The sequence below is a fragment of the Polypterus senegalus genome, chromosome 3, assembly GCF_016835505.1.
Source record: "Polypterus senegalus isolate Bchr_013 chromosome 3, ASM1683550v1, whole genome shotgun sequence".
Taxonomy (NCBI): Eukaryota; Metazoa; Chordata; class Cladistia; order Polypteriformes; family Polypteridae; genus Polypterus; species Polypterus senegalus.
The window spans coordinates 301,464,059-301,486,858 of NC_053156.1; the positions used below are offsets into that span (position 1 = coordinate 301,464,059).

At 40.4% G+C, this 22,800-nt stretch overlaps 1 long non-coding RNA gene across 1 annotated transcript; it reads left to right on the forward strand.

Moving 5' to 3' along the window:
• Window positions 1-1,908: 1,908 nt before the first annotated feature.
• LOC120526368 lies at window positions 1,909-16,070 on the forward strand. The gene is made up of 4 exons (XR_005633140.1): window positions 1,909-2,019; window positions 5,007-5,037; window positions 9,322-9,349; window positions 15,984-16,070. It is a non-coding gene; the product is annotated as an uncharacterized LOC120526368 (long non-coding RNA).
• Window positions 16,071-22,800: the final 6,730 nt, after the last annotated feature.

A 22,800-nucleotide genomic window follows, 5' to 3' on the forward strand; every position in this document is an offset into this window, starting at 1 on the left:
CCAGGTAAAAGTGCTACAATAATTATTTTTATTATAATAATGTGCACTAAGCAACCTCCACTCCACACTACTCATAAATAACCAATCACAATCCTCCACTCCCAGACGCGTTACCCTCCTACCACCCAGCTCAGCTCGACATCTGGGAGCTCCCATAGTCCTTTTATAGTTCCTGACCCAGAAGAGTTTCTCATCCTTCAGTCCATAATTCCTTATCACTTCCAGGTCAGATAAAAATCCTTTTTTCTCACCCCGGAAGTACATTATCCGGTCATATGACTTGGAAGCACTTCTAGGGCATAGGGCAAATAACACTCCCCAAGCCTCCCTACAGCGGCTCCTGGTGGCCTCCATGGTATCCAGGAGGGCTGTCCATAACAACTACAATGTCCATGATATTCCGCTGGAATTCGGAGACCTTCCATGCTGCTGTGAGGGCTCCCTCTGGCGGCCTGGGGGTATTGGCCAGAATACAAAGCCGGCCATGGACCACAATATATATATATATATATATATATATATATATATATATATATATATATATATATATATATCCATCCATCCATCCATTCTCCAACCCGCCGAATCCGAACACAGGGCCACGGGGGCCTGCTGGAGCCAATCCCAGCCAACACAGGGCACAAGGCAGGAACCAACCCTGGGCAGGGTGCCAACCCACCGCAGGACACACACACAAACACATCCACACACCAAGCACACACTAGGGCCAATTGAGAATCGCCAATCCACCTAACCTGCATGTCTTTGGATTGTGGGAGGAAACCCACGCAGACACGGGGAGAACATGCAAACTCCATGCAGGGAAGACCCGGAAAGCGAACCCGGGTCACCTAACTGCGAGGCAGCAGCGCTAACACTGTGCCACCGTGCCGCCCATATATATATATATGTATATACTTGTAATAGATTGTTAAAGACTGAGTAAAAATTCTGTCCTCTCTGCTGTCCTGCCTGTTTGGACACTCGGGATGCATGGGAGTTGCAGTTTTGATGGGGAGCCTTTTTGGGGTTCTCAGGTACCTCTAGAGTGAAATTCTGCCTGACCCTAGATCCTAGATGCAATGTAATAGACTTGAAAGTACTCCTGGGTCTAAGATAAAAGGAGCTGCTGAACATCATCCAGGCAAGTTGGAGTTGGGTGGAAGTTGACAAAGCTGCCCTGGGTCAAGTGGAAGAAAAGAAAAGAGGAGAGTTTTGCTTGTAAGTATGGTTATTATTATATTATCAAAAAGAAGACTTTTGTTAAACTAATTTTAATAATAAACCATCCATCCATTATCCCACCCTCTATATCCTAACTACAGCGTCACGAGGGGGAATCCGGGACTTGTGTCATTGTGATGGTGTCTGGGGGTTTGGGGTGCAGCAATGCCCCCATTCTGTACAAACAAGGAGTACGGCACCTCTGCTATTCATGGCCCACCACAATGAGGGCCACCAGATGTTTATTCCACTTCAGCCACTGCTCAGGTGAGGACATTCGGTTCCTACTCTGGTCAGGAGTCCTTATCTTCATTTTTATCTGTACATCTGAGACCTGCTTTTTCAAAACATTTGACAGCCTGAGATCATACTAACTGATTTATTTAGAGTTTTTGTCTAATTTCACTATTTCTTATGTCTCTCCCTTGATTATTTCAAAAGTAAAGGCCTCCTTTGCAGTTTAAAGTGCATTATTTATTCTAATTTCTAACACTCCTCTAATAAACATGTGGCTTAATAAGACTACCTTTAGGTCCTTATAGTCAAATTTTGTGAATTACTAATAAAGAGCCAAATGCATACTCTGCCCATCTTACACACCAATGCAAATTAGTGAGATCATATTTTAACTTTTTCATTGATGTATTTACATTTGTCTAAATATATAAAAGTGCATAATATACCCAAGCATTTAAAGATCCTGAGACCTCATCCTCTGAGACGATCACCATGTTCGCTGTGAAAGCAGTTTGCCTCATCGCCATTGTCGCTATGCTTGTTGCAATGGTGGCAGCGGTGAGTATTAATGCTCCACTAGGCGACCTCTTCCTTATGTCTGGTCAGTGTCACTATTTACTCTAAACATGAATTGAATATTTCAGGGTCTTCTCAGATATAATGCTATTAAATTCTTGCTGATTTTCAATGTTTACTTTACCTATTGTATATACAACTGAGAGAGCAGGAGAGATTACTTATGCACTTTTGACATCTACAGATTTCTTTACATTGTTGTTACAGTGGGTTCAGAGTGTGTTCAGACTCCTTCCACTTTCTGCACATATTATTGTGTCCTACATTTAATATCTGAAATGGAGAAAGCTTGGTGACACAGAGAAATGTTTTCCTGTACTCAGTAGGTAGTTAGAATTGCATTACCTAATTTTACACGTGTATAAAGATAACTTTAGATGACTTAATGTAAGTATAAATGTTTTCAGTAAGATCTAAAATGTACTGGTCTATCATTTTCTTTCTGGTCTCCTCAGACAACTCACTCCTTTGCTCTGTCTGGTCCACTTTCAGTGTGGGACACACGATGACACCACACAGCAGGGTGATGACTTTTCTTTATTTAAATGGCCAGAATGACTGATTGCACGATTGGAGACGTGTGGTATGAATTCAAGAGAACAGCTAGTTTGATAAATCACTTGAATCCAATTATTTAGGGTTTTTTATTTAGGGGTCCTGAACAAATGTGTCCTGGTCATTTTAGAATTTCTTTGTAGTAGAAGCAGTACTTGATCTCTTTTAGAATTTTCTTTTCTTTACTCCATGACATGTCAAAGACATACAGGGGACAATTGCTTTTTATGTCATCACTTTTCAGGGGCTATACAGCACTTTTTCAATATGCCAGAAGTAGACCAACTAAAGTGTCCATATCTGTATCATGTTAATGAAGAAATAACTTTGACTTGGAAAATACCAAACTTATCCTTTAAACACTAAACTCTTGTATATAAATAGTAGTCTTTCACAGCAGCTTTTATTATCCAGGTGGGACACAATGGTGTGAAGTACATCAAATTCAAAAAATTTCAGACAGTTTTAACATTCGACAGATTTTGTTATGTCGTTTGCATCAATTTTTCTTACATCAAGTAACATTCACTATCTCAGAATGAAAACAAAGACAGTACTTTAGACATTTTGTAAAATTAATAAAAATAATAAGTGAAATCTCACATCAACGGAAGTATTCATACCCTTTGCGATGACACTAGAATTCTGACTCAGGTGCACCCCATTTTATTTATTGAGATGTATCTACACTTTGTTTGCAACCCACCTCAGAAGTGGCAGACCTGTCGCTAAGGATCTGCGCTGGTATCTGAAACGTTGCCAATTCAAATCCTGTTTGAGCCAGAATAGATCACCTAAACATTGCTTCAGGGTCGCTTCAGAATGGGTGACTCTGCACTATGACCCCCAAGGGTCATGTGAAATGACAATTTTGCGTTGGGGATTAGTAAAGTATATCAAAATCAAAAAATGAAAAACTAAGTCATGACGTCCAAGAAGCTACTTGCTGTGTTTAGAGACAGGATTGTGTCGGCACAGACCTGAGGGAAACTAGAAAAAAATTCCTGCAGCACTGAAGGTTCCCAAGAACCCAGCTGCCTTCATAATTCTTAAATGGAAGAACTTTGGAAGAACCGCAGTTGTCCTAGAGCAGGACACCTGGAGAAACTGTGCTATTATGAGAGATTGGTTTTGGTAAAGGAAGTGACCAAGAATCTGATGAGAACCTGTGTGGAGATGGAAGAAACTCCTAGAAAGAAAACAGTTTACTGTTTTAGGTTTCATAGCTGAGCAGCCAGAGAGAAGCCACTCCTCAGTAAAAGAAACATGGAAGTTTGCTTGGAGTTTTCCAAAAAAAAATCTAAAGGACTCTAGGACTGTGAAAAACAAGATTCTCAGGTCTGATAAAAACCAGGTTTAGCATCATGTCTGGAGGAAACCAGATACAACTCTTCAACTGTTGAATACCATTCCTATAGTGAAGTATGGTGTTGGCAGCATCATGCTGTGGGGCTAGTGACTGGGGAATAAGTAAGGTTTGAGGGAAAGCTGAAACAATGTCCAGAGATCCTTAATGAAAACCTGTTACAAGAGTGCTGTGGACCTCAGACTGGGCCAAACGTTTACCTTCTAACAGGACAATGATAATCAGCCTAATGGAAAGACATCACAGGAGTGGCTTAAGGACACCTATGAGAGCATTCAAGAATTGTCTAGTTTGAGCCCAGACTTTAACTCAATAGAACATCTCTAGGGAGACCTGAAAATAACTGCCCGCCAATAAGCACAGAAGAATTTTCAGAAATTCCTCAAATCCAGATCTAAGAAGCTTGTCATTGCAGGCCCAGGAAGACTCCAGGCTGGAATTGCTGCCAAGAGTTCTTCAACTAAGTACTGAGTAAAGGGTCGAAATTCTTGCAATAATGTGCTACTTCAGATTTGTATTTTTAATAACTTCACAAAAATGTGTTTTTCACTATTAGTCATTGTTTAATAAAATAATATTTAATAAAATGGGAAAAAAGTGGAGGGTCTGAAAACTTTCTGAATTCACTATACAAAGGAAATGTATTGACTTGTTGATGATGATATTCCAGATGTCTACATTTCATTTTAATTTTCTATATTATAGCTTCTCAAAGAATTACCTTGTTTTCTTTTGGAAAAGGGTCATTGTTGTGTTTATGGAGCAGATGGGGGCATCGATTCTGTCAGTGAGGTCTACAAAATGCAAGCAATAATGGTGGCTAATTGATCACACAGGCATTTAAATTGCACTGAGAACTACCATTGAGTAGCTGCTCTCTTACAGATGTGAACGTCTCTCAGTCATCTGAGTGCCCATCACGGATTCTTTATTTTTAATTTAACTCATTTTCAGTGTCTTGTGATTGTCATGTCAAGTTATCATTGATATAGAAAGGCTAAGTCCAACGCCTTACTCTTCTGATCAGTAACAAATTTTTCTCTTTCAGGGCGCTCCAAATATGAGAATCTGCCCTCCAAGTAAGAATTTCGTACATTACAAAATATGAATCTTATACAAATTTGAACTTATAATTCAAGATGTTTTTTCCTTTGGGAATTTGTGAGTATAGAAAAGCACATGCAAAAACAATTTTTTCTTTGATTTGCCTCTCTGCTCCATAATGTAAAATTACAACTCAAACAATTCAGACGTGATTAAAGTGCACATTATAGACTTTCACATTAGGGGATTCGCTTTCCTTTCGGTCACACCATGTAGCAATGACAACACTTTCTCTGCATGAACACATGATTTCAGTGCACTGTAATGTTTGTGACACAGCAATGGCAGGTCTATTAAAGCCATCATATTTAGGACTTTGTCGCATATTCCTCACATGCAATGACTGCTTACAGTCTGCGATTCATAGACATCAGCAAGTGCTGAGGATCTTCTCTCGTAATGTTCTGCCAAGTTTCTAACGCCGCCATCTCATCAGCCCCTGCTTGTTTTGTCAACTTTCAGTAACAATGGGCAAAAAAGATTCTCCTTGCACAGATAATGAAATAAAAAAGAAACAGGAACAGTTTGCTCTCCTGGGTCTTCTTAGACAGGCTTCGGCTGTTTACTGGAAATCTGTCAGCTGAAAAGGTGTCACCTGATATACAGTAAGCCATTCTTAATGTCTGTTCTCCAGTTATGCAAAATTTGTCAGGATTTCGCCATACTTTCTGTCCTCTTCATCCTTTTCATTTTTTCCCACTCCTATGTGGGGTCAGTGTGATTGATCAACCTTCTCCATGCAGCTCGGTCCTGCACCTCCTCTTTAGTCAGACCCTATTCGTTCAGATCTTCTTTAACTTTATTCATCCTACTCCACTTTAGTATTTATCATTTTCTTGCCCATCCCCATCCCTTTTTTGTCCACATATTCATTGTCTCTCCGCATCACATGTCCAGACCACTTATGCCTACTTTCCTATACTTCCTTAGATATCTCTCACATGCTTATTGTAACCACTGTTTGTCTCATTTCTTATTCTATCCTTCTTTGTAACTCCACACAACCATCACACCAACCTGCTGTTCTCCCTTTACTGACCAATCCTCACATACTTCTCTGGTACTCCTTTGCCTCTCATGCACCTCTTGACTTAGCACCTTCTCCAAATCAATAAACACCTTATTAAACACTCCTGTTTCTCCTGATGCTTTCAATGAGTTTCTAAATGCAAAGAAACTGCTTCTCCCCTATGGTGGTCTCTTTCCCAAGAGTTCTGTCTTTAACCCTTTCCAAAGTGTTCCTTATGAGTTACATTAGCTTTATACCTCTATAGTTTCCACAATTCTCAATCTCACCCTTCTCCTTGTACACGGCTACAGTCACACTGTTCCTCCATTCCTTTGGTATTCTCTCCTGTTCAGGTCTTCGACATTAGATCCCGAAACACATCTAGTCCCTTTTTTCCTAAACTCTTACACACTTCTACTGGTATTGCATCCAGTCCTGTTTCCTTTCCATTTTTTGTTTAGTGCCTGCTTTCCTTCCACTCTCCTTATTCTTGGTACTTGTCCTTCATTTGAGACTCCAACCCATATACCACCCTTGGATTGTCAAAAGCTTTTCACTGTACCGCTTCCACCTATTTTTAATCCTATTATGCTCATCTCAGAACATACCTTGCTCATCTTTCAACTGCTTTATCTGACTAAAATCCATCCCAGCCTGGATTCTAGTCTTTGCTGTTCTAAAAGTCCTTCTTTTTCCCCCCATCTTTAATCTCCACTTTTTCATACACCTCCTCCAAAGCCTTTCACTGGGCTCTGGCCATTGCCTTCTGTGCCTCCTTGTTTGTCTGGCAATACATTTATTTATTTTCCTCCCTCCCTATTGGCTTCTTTGCCTTCTTCTTAGCCTTTATCACACCCTGCACCTCTCTGTCCAGCTCAACATTTTCATTTCTTCCACATCTAAACTTCTTCTCCTGCTGCACTCCTTTCACTGCCCAATCCTCACATACAATCCTCAATTACTTCTCAGGTACTCCTTTACCTCTCATGTGCCTCCAGACCTCTTGACGTGGTACATTCTCCATCAATTAACACAATATGCAAACCTTATGACTGCATCAGTTGTTCCTCTACCTGGCATAAAACCAAACTGCTCCTCCCCTATGATGGTCTCTTCCCTAAGCCTTCTCTCTTTAACCCTTTAATAAATTTTCATTATGTGTGACGTCAGCATTTTCTCTCAATCCTTAATCCTGAATATCACCCCTCTCCTTGGGTACAATCACCTGTTCCTACATTTCTCTGGTATTCTCTCCTGCTCAGATCTTCTACTTTAGATCCCACAACACATCTACTCCCTCTTCTCCTAAACTCTTTCAAAATTCTACTGCTATGTCATCCAGTCCTGTTGTTTTTTAAGTTTTCATTCTTTTTAGTGCCTCCTTTACTTTCTCCCTCCTTACTCTTGGTACTTATCCATCATTTGGGACTCCAACCCCAAATACCACCCTTGGATTTTCTTCATTCCACAGCCTTTCACAGTACCTCTTATATTTATTCTTGAGCCTATCATGCTTAAATAAGACCACATCTTGCTCACCTTTCCTCTGCTTTTTCTAAGATCCTTCCCAAACTTGTTCATACTTTTCATTATGCTAAAAGTGTTTTTTCCTTCTCTTTTCTCCCTAATTTTTTAATGCAACTTCTCCTTCTTCTTCTCTTGTTTATGCCAGTTCATTTATTTATCTTCCTCCCTCAGTGGTGGTACCAGGTCTTCTTTGCCTCCTTCTTAGCCTTTATCACATCCTCAACCTCTCAGTTTCACCACCATGTCTCTTTGTCCCAATGTGGGCTCCTTCCTGTTGTCTTATGCCAACATCTCTTCAACTTCTCTTAAAACAACTTTGCTATTCTTCTCCCGCCATTCCTTCACACTCTCAAATGACTGCACTTCATTTCAAACTTTCTTCCTAAACCTGTTCATCGGCCTCTTCATCTTTAAATCTCCACCTCTTCATCTCTGGTGCTGCTTGCTCTGGGAGCAGCTACTTTTATCTTAGACCTGAGAGTACTTCCAGTGCCAGGGCAGAACCCATTTGTAGTATTTCCAGTTCAAGCAGAAGTTCTATAAAGTAGAGTTCTTGTATCCCTGCAGTAACCCCCTGGCCGCTCCCAGGAAATCTGACAAGCCTGTCTTATTGGCCAGCATTCCTTTCATGTCAGTACAAGTAGCACCATCAAGGTATGCTTCCATCTATCAGGGAGCAAGTATTCCGGGTAGGTTGTCTCCTAATATTGTTATATCACACTGCCCCATGAGCACTGCCCACCACACCGTCAAATCTTGAAAATCCCAGCCATTGTCCCAACATTTAGTATCTTACCTTTAACTTACATTTTTCTTTCCCTTCCCCACTCTTCCTCTTCTTCTGGACTAACTTCTTTAGCCAGGCCCACCCTTGTCCTGGAAGCCCTTTTATCAATTCAATTCAATGTTATTACAGCATATCTGAGCAATTTTGTATTTTTACACAAGATACATAAAAGTGCAAATCACAGTGCAAATAAAAGATAAGAGACAGTGAAAAATGTCAATGGAATGAAACAATACTACAATATCTGTGTGTATAATTATCAGGACATATAGAGAATATGCATTGCTCTTTGAAGAATGTGCTTTAAACCTATGGAAAATATAAATCTGTGAGCTTCTGCAATCAGTGACAGCAACGATGATTTGCCTAGTGCTGTAAAATGGCACTGATCTCTGTGATCATTAAAGGTCCTTTGTGAAGAGCAGGGTGTATCCTGATATCCTTCCAAAATTGCTCCCCAGGGCCTAGTCATCCTGGCTCCCTAATCATCCTCCGTCTCATGACTGGCTAACTATCTCTCAGCACTTCACCACCTAACAACTAATGTGTGCTGAGCGTAATGGCACAAAAGTGGCTGCTGTTGTATCATCCAGATGGATGCTGCACATTGATGGTGATTCAAGTGGCTCACCACTCACTATGTAAAGAGCTTTGAGCAGTGAGGAAAGCACTAGATAAATGTAAATAAATGTTATTATTATTATTGTTGTTGTTATTAATAATAATAATAATAATAATAATAAAATAGTAAATAATATTGTTGTTAATGGTGAATTTCCTGGATCTCAGTTTTCATGTTTTTTTTATTTTGTCCACTTGAAGTGTAGACGTTTTCAGTCAGATCTCTTTGATTTATTTGTGTTAAATGTATTCCTGAGCAGAATGCTGGATATTTTTTTCAGAGTGCATCATTTTAATGCTTTTTTTCTCTTACAGTGATGGGCAAGTGTTTTGACTATAATGGGTAAGGCACTGAGTGTGAGACACCACATGAGTCTGTCGTTGACTTTTCATTCTCTGTGTCCCAGTCAAGTCTGGCTAACCTCTTTAGCATGACAGAAATGGGCAAAAGGGATTGAGCTTTATTTTCAACAACAACAATAGATATTAAGTGTAACAAAAACATGCAAATGCCAACACATTAACAGAATTACAGTAGAAAAGGCAAGTCTTGTGTCCACTGAGGTAATGGTGCAGATTTAGTGCACATCCTTCATGTAATTTGTTTTGAAACAGTCGCCAACGGATGTTGAAAGATTTTTTTTTATTTGTATTTATGTTGTCTCTGTATGACAGGAGTCACATGTGCACACAAGAGTGTCTTTTTCCAAGCTCACCAATATGAAATAATACCACCCCAGGAAGTAAGGGGGCAGTACTGCTGCCAGTCTTATGTCCTTCTTCCCTCACAGCCACGAGTAACCATCCCTTGAGGGCACCGAAACAAAAGAAGCCCCACCTCTTCTGGTCCAAAATTAAAGGAGACCATCCACGGAGGATGGCATCTCAATTTAATGTTGACCAGGCTTCTGCGCCACCCTGAGCCAGAGCTACATCCTTCTTAAACGGCTGATTGAAATGACTATTTATTGACAAGAAAACACATATTGAAGTGCTTGAGTTTTTTTCCATTGCTTGCTTTTTATTGAAATTAAACCGTTTTGTTTTTTTTTACCTACTTGACACACCAAGCCGTCTACTTTTATTCTGCACCTTTATTTCTCCCATCTAGACAGGGTAGCATGTTAGTGCCCGGCACGCATGATCAATGCCATCTGTTGTGTTATTGTAACTCAGTGGTTCTCAACCTGTGTGGCAGGCCCCCCTAGGGCGGCGCGAAGTAACAAAAAGTGGGGCGCGAAGATGTGACAAAAAGAAAACAAGAATCAAAAATATGAAAAAAACATCTGTTGAAACCAAAACAAATTAACTAAAACTGACACTAGAACAATAAATACAGAGTTAGATAAATGTCGATAAAAGTTAGGTATAATAAAATATGCATCTACATTTTAAAAAAATGTTAGGGGGTGCGCGATTAAAACTGTTATGAAAACTCGGGTCACAAATACTTAAAGGTTAAGAAAAGCTGATGTAACCTACCATAACACCAAGCTTACTTCCACATTTTCAGTTGCTGCATTGTGAACAGTGCTTGGGAGGCAGACATCTTTTTTTGTCCTTCCACTTCATTGCAATCATTTTGCCGTTTTGCTGCAAAGCTACTGCACCACGTTTCAGTTTGGTGTGTTCACGTGACGAGAATGATCAGGCATATCATGGCAGTTCAGTCATATAGTGCCGTATGCATCGGTTTTTCCTTTGAAGTAAAATCTCACGCAGTTCAGGTGCAGTATAGAAACTGACTTTCATTATAGAGTAACCTTGGTCACAGCACAGATAATATAGCGATGCCTTATTGGCTCTACCTGCCATCTCAGTTGGTCCCTTTACTGGTGTGAAGTATCAAGTATAATATATATATATATATATATATATATATATATATATATATATATATATATATATATATATATATATATATATATATATATATAATCCCAGAACTTGCTTTGCATACAATGTAGAACTTAAAACCAAATCGTTCACAATGAGAATGAGAACATGGATGGAAATATTAAGGAAAAGATCGAGCAACACATGGCAAGGACAGACGTTTTACTAAACAGTCAATATGGGTCCAAAAGAGGGAGGTCATGTTTCACTAACATGCTGGAATTCTATGAGGAGGCAACAACAAGATACAATCAAAGTGGAGCGTAGGATATTATTGATGTTGACTTTCACAAATTATTTCAAAAGGTGCTATATGGACATCAAGCTAAAAGATGCTGGTGTTCAGGGTGTGGTGTGTAGATGGGTGCAGAATTGGCTCAAACACAGGAAGCAGAGGGTGATGGTGTGAGGAAACTTTTTAGATTTGGGTGATGTTAACAGTGGTGTCCAGCAGGGATTAGCACCAGAGCCGCTATTTTTAATATATATAAATAATTTGATTTGAATATAAATAACAAGCTCCATACGAATTCAGATAATACCAATCTAGGTGGACTGCCAGATAGTCGTGAATCCATTGAACCATCACAGAAGGAATTGATAGCATATGTGGCAGATGAAATCTAATGTCAGTATATATAAAGTATTACATATTGGAAGTAAAAATGTAAGGTTTGAATACACAATAGGAGGTCTGAAGTAAACCTTGTGAAAATTATTTAGGAGTCATAGTGGACTCCACACTATCAACTGCCAGACAGAGTTCAGAAGGTACTAAGAACACTAACAGAATGTCAGGTTATATAAGACCCTGATGTGTAGAGTACAAGTCCAAGGAAGATATACTCAAGCACTGTAATACACAGAGGAGTCCTGTGTATAGGCATGGTCTCCAGGCTACAAAAATGACTAACAGAACAGGAGAAAGTCCAGAGAAGAGCAACTTAGCTCTTCCCAAGGCTACAGGGGATGAATTATGAGGAGAGGTTAAAAAGGCTGAGCCTTTTCAGCTTAAGCAAAGGGAGTTGAAGAAGAGACAGGATTGAATTTTTTTAAATCATGCAGTTAATTAGTCCAATGGATTGAAACAGTGACTTTAAAATGAGTTCATCATGAACACAGGGACAGAACTGGAAATTATTTTTGGGTAGATTTTCCATTAACATTAGTACGTTTTTCTTTGCACAGTGAACCACAGACACACGGAATACTGTAAGTGCAAAGTAGTGAGGTAGACAGTAGGACTTTAGGGATGTTCAAAACCCGACTTGATGTTTTTGCAGAAGAATTAAGTGAATAGAACTGGTGAGCTTTGTTGGGCTGAATAGCATGTTCTCATCCAAATTGTTCTAATGTGATTTATTTGACCCAAGACTGCCTTCCATTATAACCCATGAGACATTTGTTAATTCTTTAGTCACAATTGTGAACTTACACTTTCTACATATTTTTGATGATCACCTCATACACATCCCAAAGTTTGTACAGTTTCAGTTCTGGGTCATAGTCATAGTCAGGTATTTCATAATGAGTGATAAGCGCCATTCACTCTTCGTCGAAAATGGGCGTCTGTAACAACCGAATTGTTACCATATCAGGTTTACTGAAAAATACCCATTTGTCATCTTCATCGATAAGCTGTCAGTGAATATGACAAACAAATGGTTTACTGTGATTTTTCTGACAATGCTTGGTATAGATAGATAGATAGATAGATAGATAGATAGATAGATAGATAGATAGATAGATAGATAGATAGATAGATAGATAGATAGATAGATAGATAGATAGATAGATAGATAGATAGATAGATAGATACTTAATTCACATACTCCAGCAGCAGCATACTGATAAAAACCAATATTAAATTAAAGAGTGATAACAATGCAGGTATAACAGACAATAACTTTGTATAATATTAACGTTTACCCCCCCGGGTGGAATTGAAGAGTCACATAGTGTGGGGTCTCCTCAGTCTGTCAGTGGAGCAGGATGGTGACAGCAGTCTGTTGCTGAAGCTGCTCCTTTGTCTGGAGATGATCCTGTTCAGTGGATGCAGTGGATTCTCCATGATTGACAGGAGCCTCCTTAGCGCCCGTCACTCTGCCACGGATGTGAAACTGTCCAGCTCTGTACCTACAATAGAGCCTTCCTTCCTCAACAGTTTGTCCATGCGTGAGGCATCCTTCTTCTTCTATGCTGCCTCCCCAGCACACCACCACGTAGAAGAGGGCACTCGCCACATCTGTTTGATAGAACATATGCAGCATCTTAGTGCAGATATTGAAAGTCGATAGCCTTCTAAGGAAGTATAGTCGGCTCTGTCCTCTCTTGCACAGAGCATCAGTGTTGGCAGTCCAGTCCAGTTTATCATCCAGCTGCAGTCCCAGGTATTTATAGGTCTGCACCCTCTGCACAGAGTCACCTCTGATGATCACAAGGTCCATGAGGGGCCTGTGCCTCCTAAAATCCACCACCAGCTCTTTGGTTTTGCTTGTGCTCAGTTATAGGTGGTCTGAGTCGCACCATTTAACAAAGTCCTTGATTAGGTCCCTATACTCCTCCTCCTGCCCACTCCTGATGCAGCCCACGATAGCAGTGTCATCAGCAAACTTTTGCACGTGGCAGGACTCCGAGTTGTATTGGAAGTCTGATGTATATAGGCTGAACAGGACCGAAGAAAGTACAGTCCCCTGATGCACTCCTGTGCTGCTGACCACAATGTCAGTAGTTCATTTCAACAACAATTTACTCCACCAGACAGTGATTGACTAATTATAAATAGTTCTGATAATCAGAATCTATTGATATCTTTAGAGTAGGGTTACCCATAAATGAGTAATGAGAAAGTCATCAGGATTGTCTGCAGTTGCAAGAAGAAGATGACAAATACGAATATCACTGAAACATGGCAGATCAAGATCTACCAGACAGGTGTTAGTTTCACTATCTGCGTCAATGTTTGATGACCAATTCACATCATCATCACTAATGCATGATTCAAACAATGGTTCAGTTTCAGTCTGTTCTAAAACTTGCTCCAGGGCTTTTCATTTGCCATTGTGTTTTTGGTTGAAGGCTCTGCCCCATCATGAATATTGAAGAATTGAAATAGAGTTTCCATAAAGTGGTAGATACATAGAAAAATTATTTTCCGCATCATGATCTTATTTCATCGTCTAGATGAAAGCCCAGCAAGCATAAAGAGTTGGGGCACCTGCAGGCGAACCACATACAATTGAAAAGCAAACACAATAAAGAAACACATTAAGAAGGAAATAAAAAAAGTCTTCACAGACGTGAGTCTCAAGAGTGACTGTTCCAAGATGGCTACACTTCTGATTAAATTTAGGCTAGGCAAGAAGAGGCAGATCTATGTGGATGTGTACTGGAGTGATGTCAGTAGTGGTAGCACTGTCAGTCATCTAGTCAGCAGAGAAAGAAGAAGAGCGTTAGTAAATAACTCCACACTGTGGAGAGATGAAGAATTATCACCACCAGAGCCTTAAAGCTGTTCCCAAGTTCCCACATGTGTGACACCATATTTACATAGACTTCAGAGCCTGAGTCATTCTCAGGATTAACGCTCAGGAAGTTTATTCAGTTTTTCTTTTTTTCCTAATGGCAGATTTAGTTATTTTAAGTTTTGTTGTTGAATGTGGTGTTTAAGTGAGCTTTAAATGGGTCACTCACGGACACTAAGAGACTTGTCCTAAAGCCACTCCAGCTTTGTTTTGGCTGTAAGCTTCAAGTTATTTTAATGCTGTAAGGTGAACTGTCACCCCAGTCTGAGGTGACGTGTATTCTGGAGCAGGTTTTCTTCAAGGACCTCTCTGAATTTGGCTGCATTCATTTTTACCTCAATTCTAACCTGTCTCCCAGCCCCTGCCTTTGTGAAGCATCCTCATGGTAAGATGATACCACCACCATGTTTCACCATTGAGATAGTATTAGGAAGTTTCAAACAGTTCAGTTTTAGTCTTATCAGGCGAGAGAATCTTTTTCCTCAAACTCTAAGGGTCCTTTAAACTGTAATATACCTTTTATTCAAGAGTGATTTCTGTCAAACCTCTGTACCATAAATACCTGATGGATGTAGTGCTGCCGAAGTGGCAGCTCCTTCTCACAAATTCCCACATCTCAGCAGGGTTTTTTTCTTTCCTCTCTGTCTAAGACTCTTTCTTGCCCCATCACTCAGGTTGGCCGGATGGCCAGCTTTAGGAAGATTCCTGGTGGTTGCAAACTTCTTCCATTGCACATTTCATGAGGTCACTTTGAACATTCATAATCTTAGAAATGTTTTGATAACTTTTCCCTGATTTATGCTTAACCAAAATTTGTTTCTGGAGGTCTACAGAGAGAACCTTGGACTGCATGGCTTGGTTGTTGTCCTGACATGCAGTGTGAATTGTGAGATGTTCTATACACAGACACGTGTCTCTTTCAAAATGATGTCCAATCCATTCAGTTTGTTACATGTGGACTCCAATCAGGTTCTTGACACATGCCAAAGATCACTAAAGCAAACAGGATACACCTGAGTGACATAGCAAACTGTCTGAACACTTCTAGGAATATATTAGAGATTTCAGTTACAGATTTTTAAATATTTGATAACTGTTCTGAAAAATATGTTCACACATTGTCATTTTGGTTTTCTGAATGTAGACTGATGGACAAAAATTGACAATTTTTCCATTGAAAAAGTGTGCAGACAGTGAAGGGGATGGAATACTTTCTTATCCCAGTGCATTTCATACAGAGTTGGAGCAGCTTAGTGATTAGCTAAACAAACAGGCTTGATGGGCTGAGTGGTCTCCTCTCGTTTGTCAGATTTCTGTTGCTTCTTATGTTCTCTGCAAATTCTATTTTATGTGAATCATTTCACTCATTTTTACTTAACTTTATTAAAAAAATCTTCTCTTGCGTGTCATAACCCATCTTGGCTCCTTAGTCTCATCCCCTCAGCTGATAACTGGCTTTCTTTTCCATTTGTTGTCCTGCAGTCCTTTAATTGAATGTTTAATTGTTATATTTGCTGTAATCTGCTCATTCATCTTTTGTTCCTTTTTTCTTCTTAGATGAAGAGATGTCAAGCATCCACTGAAGACTTTAATCACTAAAAATCCTGTGTAGTCAAATTTTAATAAAGTAGTCATGCATACCTATTCCTTGTGTCTTCAAATGTCAAACTTGATAGATAACATATATTTGTCACTCCACCATGATGTCTCGTGGATTCCTTTGATTTCAGACATTCCTTTGAATGATTAAGTTTAATGGCTGCTACATAACCACTGGAAACACCTTGTGTTTATAATCCTTGGTGAGGTATACAATCCCCTTTGATAATAATGATGATGGCAACAGAAGCTAAGACTTTCAAACCAAGATCTTGAAAAAATCAGCATGTCTGTTTAAATGATATGAAAAACAGCATATAATTTCACATGCAGTTTAGCCAAATCATCCCCAAAATTAATTTGCCATTTTTTCATTCATTTTCCACCACTTATCTTAATGGGGCAACAATCTTAGCAATGAGGCCCATACACCCTTTTCCCAGCCACACTTGCCACCTCATACTGTGGGATTTCAAAAAGTTTCCAGGACATCTGAGAGATGTAGTCCTCCTAGCAAGCGCTGGAATTTCCAGGGGTTTCCTCCAATCTGATTTAGCCCGTAAACCCTACACAGGGAGGCATCCAGGGTGGCATCTGTACCAGATGCCCAGACCACCGCAATTGTTTCCTCTTGATGCGGAGGGTCAGTGGCTTTACTCCGAGTACTTCTCACCCTCTCTAAGGAAGAGCCAAGCCACCTTGCGGAGAAAGCTCATTTTGGTCGCGTGTACCTAGTCTCATTCTTTCAGTTGTTACCCATATATTATTTGGCAAGAATTCTCTCAATTTACAAAATTTAAAACTAAGTAAAATGATTTTTTTGGTGTTTTATAAGTTTGTTTTTTTTTTGGACTAGAAAGCAAGCAATATTTCTCGATAAGTCTTATTCCACAGCCATAGTCACTACATCTTCCGTAGGTTGCCAACACTGCCCAGATGTTCAATTTTCTGCTTCCTGCACTTGCCTACTTAGACATTCATGTCTATTCATGTGGCCGGTTCATTTTTCCAAGTTCTACAGTTAAATCTGCACATGGAGAATAATGTGAAAATGGAAAACATATGTGCTAATGGTGTGAAGACAATTTGTTTGCAAAGTTTTGCTCATCACTACTCTTCTTATAAAAACAACTGGATGTCAAATACACAAGCAACATAACATAACAATTCCTAAGCCTCATGTATCCATTGCAAACTTGAATGTGACCAGGGTCAGCATTGAGAGCACATGGCACTAAACAGTAACAAAACCTTGAAGTGCTGCCATTCATCACAAGTCACAATCACACACACACAACGTTTGTATTGTCAGAAGAGCATCAGAATCCCCAGCTGTATTCCATCCTGGTGTGGCACCTACTCAGCCCAGAGCCACAGGGCACTACAGAAAGCAGAGCACGGAATATTAGTGGCACACAGTTAATCCTTCTCAGTGTAGGATGAGGGGCTTCAAAAGGTTTAGAAGTTACCATACAACCATTCCCAGAATGATGAGCATTCAGAATTTAATGTAATATTTTTATACTGTATTCTACATTCTACATTTAATGTTTTACATTTACGTAGTCACACATGCGCAAGTAGTGGACAGCCAAAGGACCCAACATGTCGAGTGAACCCACAAGACAGGGAAAGAAGCCAGTGTACAAACCTCTCTCTCTGCTCTTTCACAGGAAGGACGATCCGCAAAAGAGCCCGGGGCCATGAGTTTACTCCCTGTTCTACAACCAGATGACCGGGCTCCTTCCACATTGCATAGTCACATGTCGTCCCTCCCTTAGGACATCACCTTGCTCCCAGGATTCCCCGTTGTTCCAGAAATCCCTTTTGCCGTCTCCGCCTCTACAAATATGCCATCTTGCCACCAGAATATTGTATGTGTTGATGTATACAGCTAAGCTGTTTGTACTGAACCTAAAAGATACTATGCGGGGATGGTTTCACCAACACTTAATCTTGCCTCAGTGTGCTTACTTTTACAGTGGCATAGTCGGCAGGATACAGTCTGAAGATGTCTGAAGGACAGAACCTTGGTGCGGTGTTGAACTCCAGACCCTAAAGATGGAGTTGGCGAGCACTCTGACCGAGCTCACTGAAACCAAAGCCCAGTTGGAGGTAGCAGAGGCCTGCATGGCCTCCACCTATCCAGCTGGTAGCACTGACGGACTCAGACGATATCAAGTCCTTCCTGGTGGTTTTTGAGAGGGCAGCCTCTCATAATTTTTGGCTTGTAACCTCCAGCCAGCAGACAAGGGTATGGAGTCAGTGGAAATTCGACCCAGACCGACCTGCTAGAACCTAGGCCTTCGAGTACTGGGGCAAGTTAGGTCACTGGTTACGGCCTGGTATTAACAACCTGCGACACATAGTGAAACAGGTGGCTTGCAAAGGGCTGGTCCACGCCATGCCAGAATGTCTCGCCCAGCAGGTCCGGAGACATCCGTGTAAGGATATGGTCGGCCTTTTGGAGGTCTTGGATCACCAACTAGAGGTCACCCAACTCGGGGGATCGGAGCGGTCTCCTTGCGGAACCCAACTGGGACGCATCGCTATTCTCGAGCCCACCCATTATGCAGCTGAAGCTCCCAGTAAATCCCACAAATAAAGTCCTGGTATTCCCCGCTGTTTTATGTGTGGTGAACTGGGATACATCTTCACCGCTTGCCTGCTGACCCCGGAAGCCATGGATTGCACCTGGCTGAAAAGAGAAAGGTACTGTGCACTGGTGAATCTTCTGTCTGTTCCGAATACGGGAGTGGTGTTGATAAATGGGCACAGAGTACTGGCTTTATTCAATTCCGGGAGTAACATCTCCATTGTTTCTCACCATTTTGTCTTACCGCAACAATGGTTGGCTCGTAAACGAGTGTAAAGTGTGTTCATGGAGAGACCAGATTTTATAAGTCTGCCAAGTGCTTTATAACCTGGGAGGGTGAACCCAAACAGTTGGTGGTAGCTGTCTTGCCCGAACCCCACTATCCAGTTATATTGGGTATACTGGTCAGAGAACAGATGCGGTAAGCTCTACATTCCTCCCAAACCTAAGTTGGGTCTGATAATAGACAGGCCGGAGACTGCCCGAGCTGCCCACACGTCATGTTATCCAGCAACTGGGAATGGTTGTATGGTAACTTCCAAACCTTTTGAAGCCTATCAACTTACACTGAGAAGGATTATCTGTGTGCCACTGATTTTCTGTGTTCTGCTATCTGTAGTGCCCTGCAGCCCTGGGCTGAGTAGGTGCCACACCAGGATGTAATGCAGCCAGGGATTCTGATGTTCCTCTGGCAATAAAAAACATGCCATGTGCATGAGTGTGTCCTGTGATGGACGGCACCCCTTTTGGGGTTGGTTAGTTTGTAGTGCCATGTGCTGACAAAGCTGACCCTGGTCACACTCAAGTTTAAAATGGATACATCAGGCTTAGGAATTGTTATATTACGTTATTTGTGTAGCTGACATTCATTTGTCTTTTTTGTTTTTATTTTTTTAAGAAGAGTAGTGATGAGCAAAACATTTTGTGTGAAATTAAATTTGCACAAAAAGAACTTGCAAAGAAATTGTATTAAAACTGTTAGCACATATGCTTTCCATTTTATCTGTAACATTATTCTCGATGTTCTGGTGTAGAACTTGGAAAAGTAAACCAGATGCATGAATGTCTAAGTAGGCAAGAGCATGAAGAAGATAAAAGCATATTGTGCTTTAGGGAAGGAGATGTGGAACACCTGGACAGTGTTGGCAGCCTAGGGATGATGTAGTGGCTATGGCTGTTCAATATGCATTAATGGAAAAATATTCCTTGCTTCCCAGTCCAAAAAAACTATAAAAACACACAAAAAAATTATTTAACTGAGTTTTGCATTTTGTAAATTTAGAGAATGCAAGCCAAATGACCTTTGGATAATGAATGAAAGAATGAGACTGCAGGTGCACACGACCGAAATGAGCTTTCTCTGCAGGGTAGCTTGGCTCTTCCTTAGAGAGTGTGAGAAATGCTCGCAGTAAAGCCACTGACCTTCCATATCGAGAGGAAGCAATTGAGATGGTCTGGGGACCTGGTATAGATGCATCTCTGGATGCCTCCCTGTGGGCACGGTCAGCTGGGAGGAAACTCTGGGGAAGATCCAGTGCTGGCTAGGAGGATTATATCTCTCAGATAGCCTGGAAACACCTTGGAATCCCACAGCATGAGTTGGCAAATGTGGCTGGAAATAGGATGTATGGGCCTCGTTGCTAAGGCTGTTTCCCCCATGACCCAACTTCAGGTAAGTGGTACAAAATGAATGAATAAATGGCAAATTAATTTTTAGGGATGATTTGGCTAAACTGCATGTGAGATTATATGCTGTTTTTCATATCATTTAAACAGACATACTGATTTTTTCAAGATCTTGGTTTGAAAGTCTTAGCTTCTGCTGCCATCATCATCAAAGGGGATTGTATACCTCACTAAGGAACATAAACACAAGGTGTTTCCAGTGGTTGTTTAACAGCCATGAAACTTGATCATTCACAGAAATATCTGAAATCAAAGGAATCCACGAGAGCCATCGTAGTGGAGTGACAAATCTATGTTATCAATTTGGACTGACAATTGAAGACACAAGAAATACAGTAAGTGTGTAGGAGTACTTTATTAAAATTTGACTACACCAGATTTTTTGTGATTAAAGCCTTCACTGGATGCTTGCTGTCTCTTCATCTGAGAAGAAAAAAAGAACAAAAGATGAATGAACAGATTACAGCAAACGTAACAATTAAACGTTCAATTAAAGAACTGCAGGACAAAAAATGGAAAAGAAGGCCAGTTGTCAGCAGATGAGATGAGACTAAGAGGCCAAGATGGGCTATGACACACAAGAGAAGATTTTTTAACAAAGTACAAATGAGTGAAATGATTTACCTAAAATTGAATTTGCAGAGAACATAAGAAGTTTGACAAACGAGAGGAGACCACTCAGTCCATCAATCTCGTTTGTTTAGCTAATCGCTAAGCTGCTCCAACTTCTTCTGAAATGTATTGGATTTAGAAAGTATTCAGTCCCCTTCACTGTCTGCACATTGTATGGTGTTGTAGATTTCATTGTCAATGGATAAATTGTCCATCAGTCTACATTTAGAAAACCAAAATGACAATGTGTGAACATTTTTTTTAGAATAGTTTGCACAATTTTAAAAATCTGTAACTGAAATCTCTCATATATTCCTAGAAGTACTCAAACAGTTTGCTGTGTCACTCAGGTGTATCCTGTTTGCTTTAGTGATCCTTGGGATGTGTCAATAATCTGATTGGAGTTCACATGTGCCAAACTTAATGGATTGCCCATCATTTATTAAGACACACATGTGCCCCTGTGTATAGAAAGTCTCACAATTCAGACTGCATGTCAGGACAACAACCAAGCCATGCAGTCCAAAGATCTCTCTGTAGACCTCCAGAAAAAAATTGTGGTGAAGCATCAGTCAGGGCAAAGTTATGAAACCATTTCTAAAATTATGAGTGTTCAAAGTGACCTCAGGAAATATAAAATAGAAGAAGTTTGCAACCACCAGGACTCTTCCTAAAGCTGGCCATCCTAATTGTTGGCGCAAGATGGGCTTAGACAGAGGAGAAAGCAAAAATTCAGTGGTCATCTGCTGAGATCTGGGAACCTGTGAGAAGGACAGCCACTTCGTCAGCACTTCTTCCATCAGGCATTTATGGTAGAGAAAGAGGCTTGACAGAAATCACTCTTGAGTAAAAGGCAAATTACAGTATGCAATACTTTATATTTACTAACCTTAAATTTCATCTGCCACAGATAAGCCCAATCCTATATGATTTCCAAGTCCCTGTGTGATGGTTCAATGGATTCTCTATTATCTGCCAATCCACCAATCTTGGTATCATCTGCAAATTTAAGCAGCTTGTTATTTATATTCCTATCCAAATCATTTATATAAATTTAAAACAGCAATGGTCCCAGCACTGACCCCTGCTGGACACCACTTTTAATGGAATAATATATACACAAAGCCTGCAAAACTGATACTGAAGTGGCACAGCTTGTGGATTTTTCCATTTTGGACAGTCGAGTTGCTGTTGAATAAAGTGTAAGAATTGAATTTAGCATACACCTCACAGAAAGAAAGTTCAGGGACGCCTGCACCTTAAAACGCGATTAGCTTTATGTCCCTTGTGAAAGACGTGTACTCTGCATCCAAATTGTAAAAGGTTTTAAAACAGAATCTAATTATTCAGCAACATATCGTAATATTTCCACCACCAGCACATTCTCTCGATATCTAAAGAAACACTTGCAGTACAAAAGTTTGTGCTGGGGCTCTTAAAAGTGCATCACACTTTATACAGAATGCCCATCATAGGACACAAACCATTGAACGTCAGGCTTATAACACCAGTTGGTTATGACGTTCTTGATGATGGCGGCAGTTGGTAGAAGTGGTTGTCCTATTTTTATTTATCACAAATCTGGTCAGCCTAACTGACTCCATACCCTTGGCCTGCTGTAGGCTTCGCCCTTTCTGCCAGGAATGCATTAATAATGGGCGTGCCCTAAGCCCCACATCTCATTTGAACCTTAACCTTGGTTGTGGAATGAACTCCTAAGCTAAAAGAAGCCTACCTATTTCATTGTTTCTAAAACAGAATTAATTGTGGTAATTTCAATGGCTGGATTGACTGACTTTTCTTTCTACTGTGTTAATACCTTTGTCTTTATTCAACAAGGTTGTCTGGCTGGCACCTCAACCCAGGGGCTCCTCAAGTTTT